The sequence below is a fragment of the Alligator sinensis genome, unplaced genomic scaffold (assembly GCF_000455745.1).
Source record: "Alligator sinensis unplaced genomic scaffold, ASM45574v1 scaffold594_1, whole genome shotgun sequence".
Classification (NCBI taxonomy): domain Eukaryota; kingdom Metazoa; phylum Chordata; order Crocodylia; family Alligatoridae; genus Alligator; species Alligator sinensis.
The window spans coordinates 1,504,495-1,514,233 of NW_005842286.1; the positions used below are offsets into that span (position 1 = coordinate 1,504,495).

At 51.1% G+C, this 9,739-nt stretch overlaps 1 protein-coding gene across 2 annotated transcripts in view; it reads right to left on the reverse strand.

Annotated features, from left to right (window-relative positions):
* P2RY6 (pyrimidinergic receptor P2Y6) overlaps positions 1-8,517 on the reverse strand; it is a 50,773-nt gene extending 42,256 nt beyond the window's left edge. Inside the window, exon 1 of one of the 2 annotated variants that reach the window (XM_025209390.1) lies at positions 8,453-8,517. The gene's annotated coding sequence lies outside the window, so the exon portion shown is untranslated. Of the gene's footprint in view, positions 1-5,843; positions 5,913-8,452 lie in introns of those variants that run through there. The other variant, XM_025209391.1, reaches the window with a different exon arrangement.
* Between the last annotated feature and the right edge of the window lie 1,222 nt (positions 8,518-9,739).

The window sequence follows — 9,739 nt, forward strand, 5'->3', positions numbered from 1 at the left end:
AGGGACAGGGGCTGCGAGCTGGTGCCAAGAAGCTTCACTTCTCCAAATCATTTTTATGGCTACTGGATGATGAGCCTGCCCTTCTGCAGCATATATATTGGCATGACTGCTTATTATCTGGACTGTGGCTGTGCTTAGGAGCCCAAGTCACCAACCAGGACCCTATGGTGCTAGGCGCTGCACAAACACCGAATAGAAAGAGGTGATCTCTGTCCCAACTACCTTATCATACAGCGAATTCGGGGCTAGGCAGCCCATCCCAACCTTGTGTTCCTATCCCTGGTTCACTGAGGGGCTAATAAAAGCCTTGTGGTCATTATGTTTAGTTCTCAATTAAAAACAGCACTCAGATTTACTTACTAAATAAAGCAGAAATAAAGCATGTAATTTTCCGGGCTCCCGGGAGCATTATTCTGAAGTGCTGTAGGAATTAATATTTAATAGTAACACTTTGCACTTGGCTCTGAGGCTCTGGTCTCTGCAGCCCGAGGTGAAAATTATAACTCTAGCGTGGCTTCAGCTGCAGCCACCCTGGCTATGCTCAGCAGCTAATCGACAGCAGTGGGAACCCTCGCCGTGCAGGAGTTCAGCCTAGGCGTCTCCATGATGCAGCTGGATGGGAGAGGTGATGTGCCCAAGATTGCACAGCAAGGCAGCGGCAGAGCCAAGAGCAGATCTCAGGAGCTGTGGTATCTGCTTCTTGACTCTCAAGTGCCATTTGGGATATCTCAGCATCAAACCTTAAAGAAATGACTCTATGTATGTCTACTCTAAAACTGCAACAGGGAGGTCTGGCCCTTTAAGAGGGAGCAGGCAGCCCTATTAAAGGAGCCCAGCTGTGGATATTTAGGTCCTGCTTCTATAAATCTTCTTAATATACGCTCAAGAGATCCCAGGTAGAAGCCTTGTCTTATAGTTGGGGACATGACAACCTCCCCCCCTCCCCAGCTCCCTCAGCCCTGGACATACCAATCTGACCATGGGGAAAATTTCCTTCCTGACCCCAAATACGGTGTCAATCTGACCCTGAGCAGAGATGCAAGACCCTCTAGGCAGGTATCTCTAGCATTGGTCCCTGCAGGAGCATTGGCACAGCCCAGTCTCCACCCAGCGCCTCTGGAGGAGACTTAAAAGCCCCCTGACACATGGAGCAGAAAGGAGGGGCAGGAGCAACTGGCCAAGTCCAGAAGCCTGGGAAATCCTCATAGTACAACATAGGCATCGCTACCTCTAGATCATCCCAACCAGTGTCTGTCCAACCTCTCCTTAAACTCCCCCAGCGCTGGAGAGTCCACAGCTTTCCCAGCCACCTAGCCCACTGCCTCCCAGCTCTAAGTTTCTCCTGATGTCCAATGCAACGGTAATGGGGGCGTATCCCTCTAATAACTTAAAACCCCAAAGGAAAGAGCAGAGAGGGGCAAACTGGGTGAAGAGGAAGTTTGCAAGTAGGAGGGAACCTGGAACCAAATAGGTTTGCTACCAGGAAGGGCTGCGGTACTGTACTGGACCTGAGCCCAAGGGCCCGGAGAAGGGCTGATGGCTTGTTTGCTGGGTTAGGCGTGTGTCTGCGGCAAGGACTCTGTGTTTCTGCATTTCAAGGGATGGCTGAGGAGCTCCTAGGGAGCCCAAAGACAGAACACCTGCCTGTGCTATAAGGGAGCCACATGCTCTGCACCCTTGTCTCCCTTCCACCCCGGCTTTGTCAGCGACCCTCCCTTTTGTCATGTCCAGATTTAGGCAGCATGGTTGTCCCACCACGAACCGTGTCTTTCCTCGCAGCTGCGTTCTGACTTTGGGTGTGTTTCCAACCCGTCAGGATGAACTACCACGGTACAGCGGCTGCAAGGATCCTCGCTATAAGGAACACGGGCTGAAAGGGAGCCCCTGGGTCATGAGGGCCAGCCCTCTGTGATCACACGTGAACCCTGTTCACAGATTCATTATACTCCACCTTGAATTCGGTAAGAGTTTGTGCACAACCACTGGAAGGCTGTTTCAGAGCTTCCCTGCCAAGTTGGGTAGAAACCTCCTCATTTCCAGCCTAAACTTATTTAAGGCCATTTTGTACCTGTTCCTTCCTGTGCCAGCGCTGTCCATTAGCTCCAATAGCTTTTCTTCTTGTATTTCTGGAGAGCAATCAGGCTTTACTCTGCCAGGCTACATATGGCCAGCCCTTTTAGTTCCCTCCTATATGCCAGGCTCTCCCTTCCCCTGAACGTCTCTGCACCTCTTCCATCTGAATTCATGGGTGACTAGAACTGCACACCCTATTCCAGATGAGGTTTCACGACTGCATCATACAATGGCATTAGTATTTCCCCGTCTGCACTAGAAATGCCTTGCTCCGATACAGTCTAGGATCAAACTTCCAGCCACGTCATCTTGGTGGCTGACCCATACTGGACTAATAGGCCCAGGTCCTTCTCATCCTCTGTTGATTTCAACTGAGAAGACCCCATCTTTTTACTAATGCCCAAATGCACGACCTGTACATTGTATCCCAGCTCTATTACTCCAATCCTCAGAGTCATCCAGCTCTTCCTGTATGATATTGTGATCCTCCTCTGTATTAACAATGCCTCCCAGCTCTGTAACACGAGCAAATTTCTTGGACCGCTCCTACTTCTTGTGCCAAGGTGAGCAATGAAGACTGTACATAAGACTGTTCCCAAGATCAACTCTTGAGGAACTCTGTTAGCAACCTTCCTCCAGCCCAAAGTTTCCATCAGCATCACTTAAAGCACAGAGACTTTCCTGCTATAGAGATTGCAGCAAAACCAGCTAATGGACAATCAATGGCAGTTGTTCCCCTGCTGTTATAATATAAACCCTATTTCTGAACAACATTAAGTATATCAGGAAAAGAACTCCCCCACCAGCATAAGCTACATCTATATGGCTTTCCTTTCCTTTCCTTTCCTTTGCCAGCACAGCTATTTTTGTTTCATAACCCTACCCAACATGACCATGACAGCAAAACTTTGCAGTGCAGACCTGACCCCAAATGGACCCATTATGGGGCCAATTATTAATCTGAAAAGTTGAAAGCAATTTTAGGATTTTGCCCTAGAAGGGCTGCACCGAGAGGTGATGTTGGTGGGCTGAGGAAAGCATCTTTCGGAGTTCTCCATCACAGCGAAGTCTCTTTTAGTGGAAGTCACCTACCCACAACTGGACGAGTCTGTAGGTTAGCAACACTCTTGGTTTCCTTGATGCAGCTAAGCTCTCACACAGCAGCAGCCATGGTAATACTTGCTATCACCCCTGGTTGCCTAGAAGACTCCTGCCCATTCTGGCAAAGGATGATCTGCCCTTAGCAATTCACATTTTTGTTGCTGCTCTGCTAGGCTGCACCAACATGATTCAACTGGGCAAGAATGCGGGTCATGCCTATAGCATTACAGCGTCTCGATTCTACAGCGGAGTAACACCAGGCCCCGGTCGAAAACGGGAACCCAGGACTTTGCTGGGATGCAGACACGTCCCCCGTGTATAATGCACGCACTGATTTCACGTGATTTGATGTGAACAGGATCTCCGTTTTGGAGGCTGCCAGAAACCAGAGGAGTCTGTTCTTAGCAGTGCTACAGATTCCCAGGTGACGGTGGGCAAGCCACTTAAGCTCTCTGCACCCCCGGCTTCCACTAAAATTGGGATGTACCATATTTACCCAAATACAAGATGACCCTGAATTTAAGACGACCCCCAATTTAAGACGACCCTCCAATAATTAGATTCCATACATGGAAAATGTATACATTTCTTATAGGCAGGCAAGGTTCTTGGAGTGGATGTCATATCTTTTACGAGACCAACTGAGTAGTTGGAAAAAAAAGTCCTTGGCAAGCTTTCGGGTGCAGTCACCCGTCTTCAGGCAAAACTTATTATAAATTATATATTTATAAATGCACTGCCATTTTCCAAGTATACAAACTAATTATCGGAGGATCATCTTAAATTCATCCCCCAGACTACTGCAAGCAGTGGGAGACAAAAGTGATGATGGGGGTAGCAAGGGGGTAGATGGGGGGAAGCAGTAGGGGCAGGCAATGAGGGGGGGTGGCAGCTTGCCTCCTGCTGTCTCCCCCTCAGTTTAGCCCCCCTCTTGTCCCTGTCCCCTCCAGGCCCCCATCCCCCTTCCTGTCACCCCCTGCCCTTCCCACCTCCATGCTGCTTCTGCCCCCACAGCCTCGGGTCCCTGCTCCCCTCCCCTTCCTCCAATCTCCCTTCCCTCCCTGAGCTAGGTGAGTTTTCAGGCTGGGTTCGCCTCCTGCTATTTTGCCCTCCTCCTTTCTTTTTCCTTTGTTGGTTTTTATAACTTGACAGCTCAGGTTCAGACTCCAAAACCACAGATCAACTTTGCAATACACGAACAGGACTGTTTGTTTGATGTGGGGATGGTTTCTTTATTTTTTGGCAACAATACTGTCAGGCCCTTTTGTCCCCGATGTCCCTTGCAAACATCAGCTGATGAATCCACCCCCCAGCGCCCTGCCAGAGGGGTGCGAGGAGGGCCCTACCCCTCTGCCATGTGGCTGGAAGGGAGATGGGGAGCGGATCGACTTGCAAAACTTCTGGGAGCCGTAAAAGGGGGAAGCATGTCATTGGCCCAAAGCTGTCGAAGCCACAAAAAATTCTGGGAAAAACTGGCACAACCACAAAGAGCCGAATCGTCATAAAGAAGTTTTCCTAGGGGGAAAAGCATCGCTTGCCATCCTTAGCTTCTTACATGGTTTCCTTTACTGTCATGTATGACCACCCCACAGCTATGACCCCCGTTAGAAAGCAATGGCACAGAGAGGTCATGGGCTTGCTTATGCCGTGTGGGCAGCAGGTCCCAGGGAGGGACCAAGGACTGAGCCGGCCCCATGCACCTGCATCCACTGACGGGCTCCAGAGTCAGAAGGTGAGCGGTGAAGCTGCTCCAGACCCATGCCCAGCATTTGCTCTCAAGCCCTCGGGCTCTGGCAGGGCTGAGGGTAGGTGCTGGAGGCAAGTTCACAGCAGCTTCCCGGGTAAACCCAGAGCTTAGAAGTGCATAGCAGACCTGAGTGGACAGTGCTCAGTGCCGCCCCCGTGGCCCACCACTGGCACAGGACAGACAAGCTGCGTGTGCCTTACCGATGGCTTGTGTCAGAGCTGAGCTGAGCTGAGCTCTCCCCACAGCCCTAACCATTGCACCCTCTGCCCTTCCAACTTGTAAGGCTGAACGCAGCCCTTGCACCTGGAAGACAGGGCTGAGCTTCATCCATCTCTGTGCAGCTCCCCTGTGCTTCAGCCTGGCTGCTTGGGCTGAGCCCAGGGCCGCAATCCAGCTGCGGATGCTTTAGAAAGGCAGAACATTTTTCCAACTACTTTTTTCCAACTACTTAGTCAGTCTAATAAAAGATATCACATCTGCTCAAAGAACCTGGCCTGCCTTAAAAAGGCAGGGTGTTTCAGGGCACCCAGCTGGCCAGGGGTCCTTGCAGAGCCAGGAAACAGAAGTGGCTCTGACCTGGGGTGGGGGGCTTAATTTGGTTATGCCTCCTACCTGCGTTCCCCAAATCTGCAGAAACGGGAGGCAATCCTCTTTCTAGCAATGCCCTGCCTGTTGCTCATCCCTGCCCTTTATCCCGCGTAATGAATGCTCAGCTCCTGAACCATGCACCTGCTCCTGCTGTCAGGAAAACCGAACGCTGCCTCGACACCCAGGACAGCCGCGTGCTTCTGACCCCCAAACACAAACGCAGCGCCAAGACACTTGAGTCTGTGGAAAGCAAAGCTTGCGAGAGAGATGCATAAATCTTCTCCCTTCAGCTGTCACAGTGGTGCTTTTTGTGAAGAGCTCCTCCAAGACTCACCCACTCAGCTCCCTGAGGGCACCGCACAGCTCTCAACTCCAGCCGCTACCAGCCGGGTGTCCGGTCCTGCCGAGAGGCCAGCCAGGATGGATTTTCATTACCAAGATGTGCCCTGGGGGCTTTGATCACTTGGCAAAGGCACGGCCGCCTTCCCTGGGGAAAGGAATCCTACCCCATGCCCGCTTCCGGCACGGCCCAGCCCTGCGGATCCCATGTCGCTAAACCCGTCGGACTCGTTAAACATCTGTGATACAGGAGACAAATTGCTCACTCAGGAGAAAGGGGAAATAAGCCAGGGAGAGAGCTGTGCACACAAAGGGCTGGAAACTCCAAGCCCCGATGTAAGAAGCAGGCACAGGTGGCTCACACCAAAGGTCTGTCTAGCCCAGCATCCAGTCCTGAAGGCCAGGAAAAGCCAGGGGATTTGAGCAGAGGAGGGTCCAAGCAGAGCTCAGCTGGAAGGGTGAGCTGCAAAGAAGAAATGTGGAATTTGTGGCCATCTTCACGATGCACGAGAGATGTGGGATAGAGTGGTTAGAGGGTCTTGCTATAGATAGAAACTCTTGGACTGGTCCCCAAGTCTGCCCCGAATGGGCATTCAAACCAGAGTGGCAAAGGCAGCAGGATGCAATGCCAGGGACACCCCTGTGGGGTGCCTGTACCATGCTGGCCTGACTGGCTGTGAGGCTTGGGAGGACGTACCATGCGTAAAAGGCAGCTGGAGAGGGAATTACCTCCCCGCAAAGAAGGAAACAGCACTTCCCCTGCGCGAGTCTGCCATTACAATATCCTGCTGGTTTCTTTATGGTCTTGTTCCCCCCGTTGCATTTTTCTGGAAAATTGGGGACAAACAAGACTAGGACACAAGTATCAGGGAAGGGAGAAGGGGCAGGATTTTTAGGCAGCCTGTTTAAAACACAGTGGTTGGTTTTTGCTCCTGTCTCTTTTGATTTATTATTTGTACCATTGGGGCACCTAGAATTATTAGTCTTAGGTCAAAATCCCATCAAGTGCTCTGGGCTCTGCCCCAAAGACTTCAGAGATGAAGACAGGAGGATCAAATTCACCGGGACTGGCCCTGGATTGAACCAATGCAAACCCAGCAGCAGCAGCATGGCAGCAGGGAAAGCGGCAGTGGCAGCACAGGTGTTAACACAGGCAACACTTGACCCCCTGCCACCAAAATGCACCCCCAACAGGGCTCTGTAACTGGGGATTTGGGAACAGGCTGCAACCCCATTTGCCCTATGGGCTGGGTAAATTGGGGGGCAGGATCTCGGCTGCAGGCCATATGGTTGACACCCCTGGTCTAAACGGCAAGACACCAGATGGATGGTACAAGGGAACCACGAGACCGAATCCACCAGCATGATGGCCTCGGTCCAACACCCAGCAGCCTGCCCGTTTTCAGGGTTTGCAGTTTCTCCAACCAGGAGAAGTTCAAGGCAGTATGGGAGAAAGTATAAAAGCGTTTAAGAGGTCCGCGGCAGAGACTGGCATTGTGGCAGTGTCGACATTTTAACGCTGAATGGGGAAACGATCGGCAGAAAGGGGAATGGGTCAAGAGGGGCCTTGAGAACGAGGACAAACTGCTCGCGCTTGATGTAACGGAGAAGAGGGAGCCGGTCGAGTAATGCGGAGGGATGTGGTCCAAGTGACAGGGTTAGGAAAAGCATCTATGCAGCAGCACTCAGGTGCAGATCTCACAGCAGACAGAGAAGTAGGAGTACCTTAAACGAATAACCTTGAACAAAAAAACCCCCTCTCTCCAGCCTTTTGTTATATAGTCAGAAACAGGAACAAGAACCTGATTTTTTCTTTCCTGCTCACCTTTAAATGAAGATGGAGGTGGAGGAAATCAGTTGTTTGTTCAAACAGCAGGTGAGCATGACATTTCAGACAAAAGCCACCTCCCTGCATTTGGCTTGAATTCCTTCACCATGTACAGGAACGGCACACAATGTATTCCTAGACTTAAACATTTTCTAGACTTTGCCTCCCCCCACATAGATTCATTAAATGTAAGAGCGATATAGCGTCTTTCCAACGCTCCCACCCTCCAGGCAGCCGCACGCTGGAATCAAACGGGGTTTTACTACAGAGCAGGTTGCGATGCTTTGAGGGGTAAAATGTATCCTCTCAACTGTTTCATGCGTGTGTCACGGCTACAAGTCTCCCCACCCTGGACATGACCATGTTGTTCTCAATGGCTTGCTTAGGAGAGGACGATAACCTGCAACTATTTACAGAGCTCCCGTAACGTGAACAGCTCCCACGGGAGAGAGGGTTTTGCTTGACTGTGCCAGATCCATGACAGCATCAGGCCTGGTAGACAGGGACTTAGGAGACTTAGATCCTACTGCTGGCCCTGCCAATCATTTGCTGAGTGCCCTTTGCCAAGTCACTTTGCTTCCTAGTGCATCCCTTTGCTACACGAGCTTTGAGATCTACTAATAAAAGGCGCCACAGAAGAGTTAGATTATTGTTGCTTGACAGTTGTGTTCAGAAGATGAGCATTTAAAGAGCGAGCCCCCTGCCCCGCATGCATCCCCCTGTATTCATTAAGCATCAATGCTGAGTCCCCAATTCCCTCTGCAGAAGTTACTCACTGTTTCAACGCAGAGGTCCTGGGAAGGCAAGTATCGAAGGCAACGCCAGGCATGTGGGTGCCAAGGGATCTGAACGCTTCTCTCTGCATCTGCGAGGCAGTGCAGCCCCTTAAGCTCTTCTCAAGGCATCTCCCACCTCCCCACCCCCAGCTTCCTTCCCGGCATCACAGCTTCCCCAGCAGTAGGGTCTAGGGACAGGAAATCTAGGAATTCATCCCGTAAGGAGCAGCATAAATATCTGCTGGGAATTCAAGGGCTTAGGAATGCACGATGCAGAGAGACCATCACCCCGGCCCGCCGCCCGCCGCGCACAGCAGGCAAGGACTTCGCGTGGCAGGTTTCCAGCGGATCCAGGGGCAGAGGAGAATGAGGCTGCCGGGCCTCCCACTTCCTCCTGCATACATCCCTCATCACCTCTGCACAGAAACCCAGGAGGAAAAGGACAGGACCCTCAAGGATTTCCTCGCCTGAGTGTCTCAGGACTCATCCCGGAGAGACGCCGAGTGCCTGAGACTCCTGTTAATGTTAGCACCCCATCCTCAGCCTGCACAAGTCAACAGCAAGCACCCATTGCTTTCAGTGTTGAAAAACCTGGCTGTCTATAAAGGGGGGTGACGGTCCTCATCCCCACACAGGACATGCTGGCAGGATTGGGCCCTACAGTATTATGTAGCTGCAGGATTGCCAAATTGTTAAGGCTGGTAGAAAGTTTAAAAGTGAGCGCACACGCATGCACACACGCACACACACTCAGACATTCTCATGCATGCTCATGTACACCCCCTCCCCCCCACCCCCCAAAAATCCCCCCAAAACCCAAGCTGCCAAAAGGCCTCCCCCAGCCATACAGTCCACTCTTAGCCAGTCCAGGATTTTGTAACCAAGATCCTTCAAGACCTACTAAAGCTAAAGCTTTTTTTTTTTTTTTTTGCAAAAATCTACTTGGTCTAATAAAAGATATCACTTCTACCATGAGTCCTTAATGTTTTTTGCAAAAATCTACGTGGTCTAATAAAAGAGATCACTTCTACCACGAGTCCTTAATTTTTTTTTTGCAAAAATCTACTTGGTCTAATAAAAGATATCATCTCTACCACGAGTCCTGAAAGCTTATACATTTGCATTGGCTCACTGCTGTGCTGAGAGGGTCAGAGTGGGAGCTCTACTTCAAAGGTCCCAATTGCAGGGTGGATTCCTGGGATCAGCTGCAGGCAGCCACGGGAAAGCCCCGGCTGGAGCTCTTTGAACTGGCCCTGGAGGGCTCAAGAAGAGAGCAGCTGGTCACAA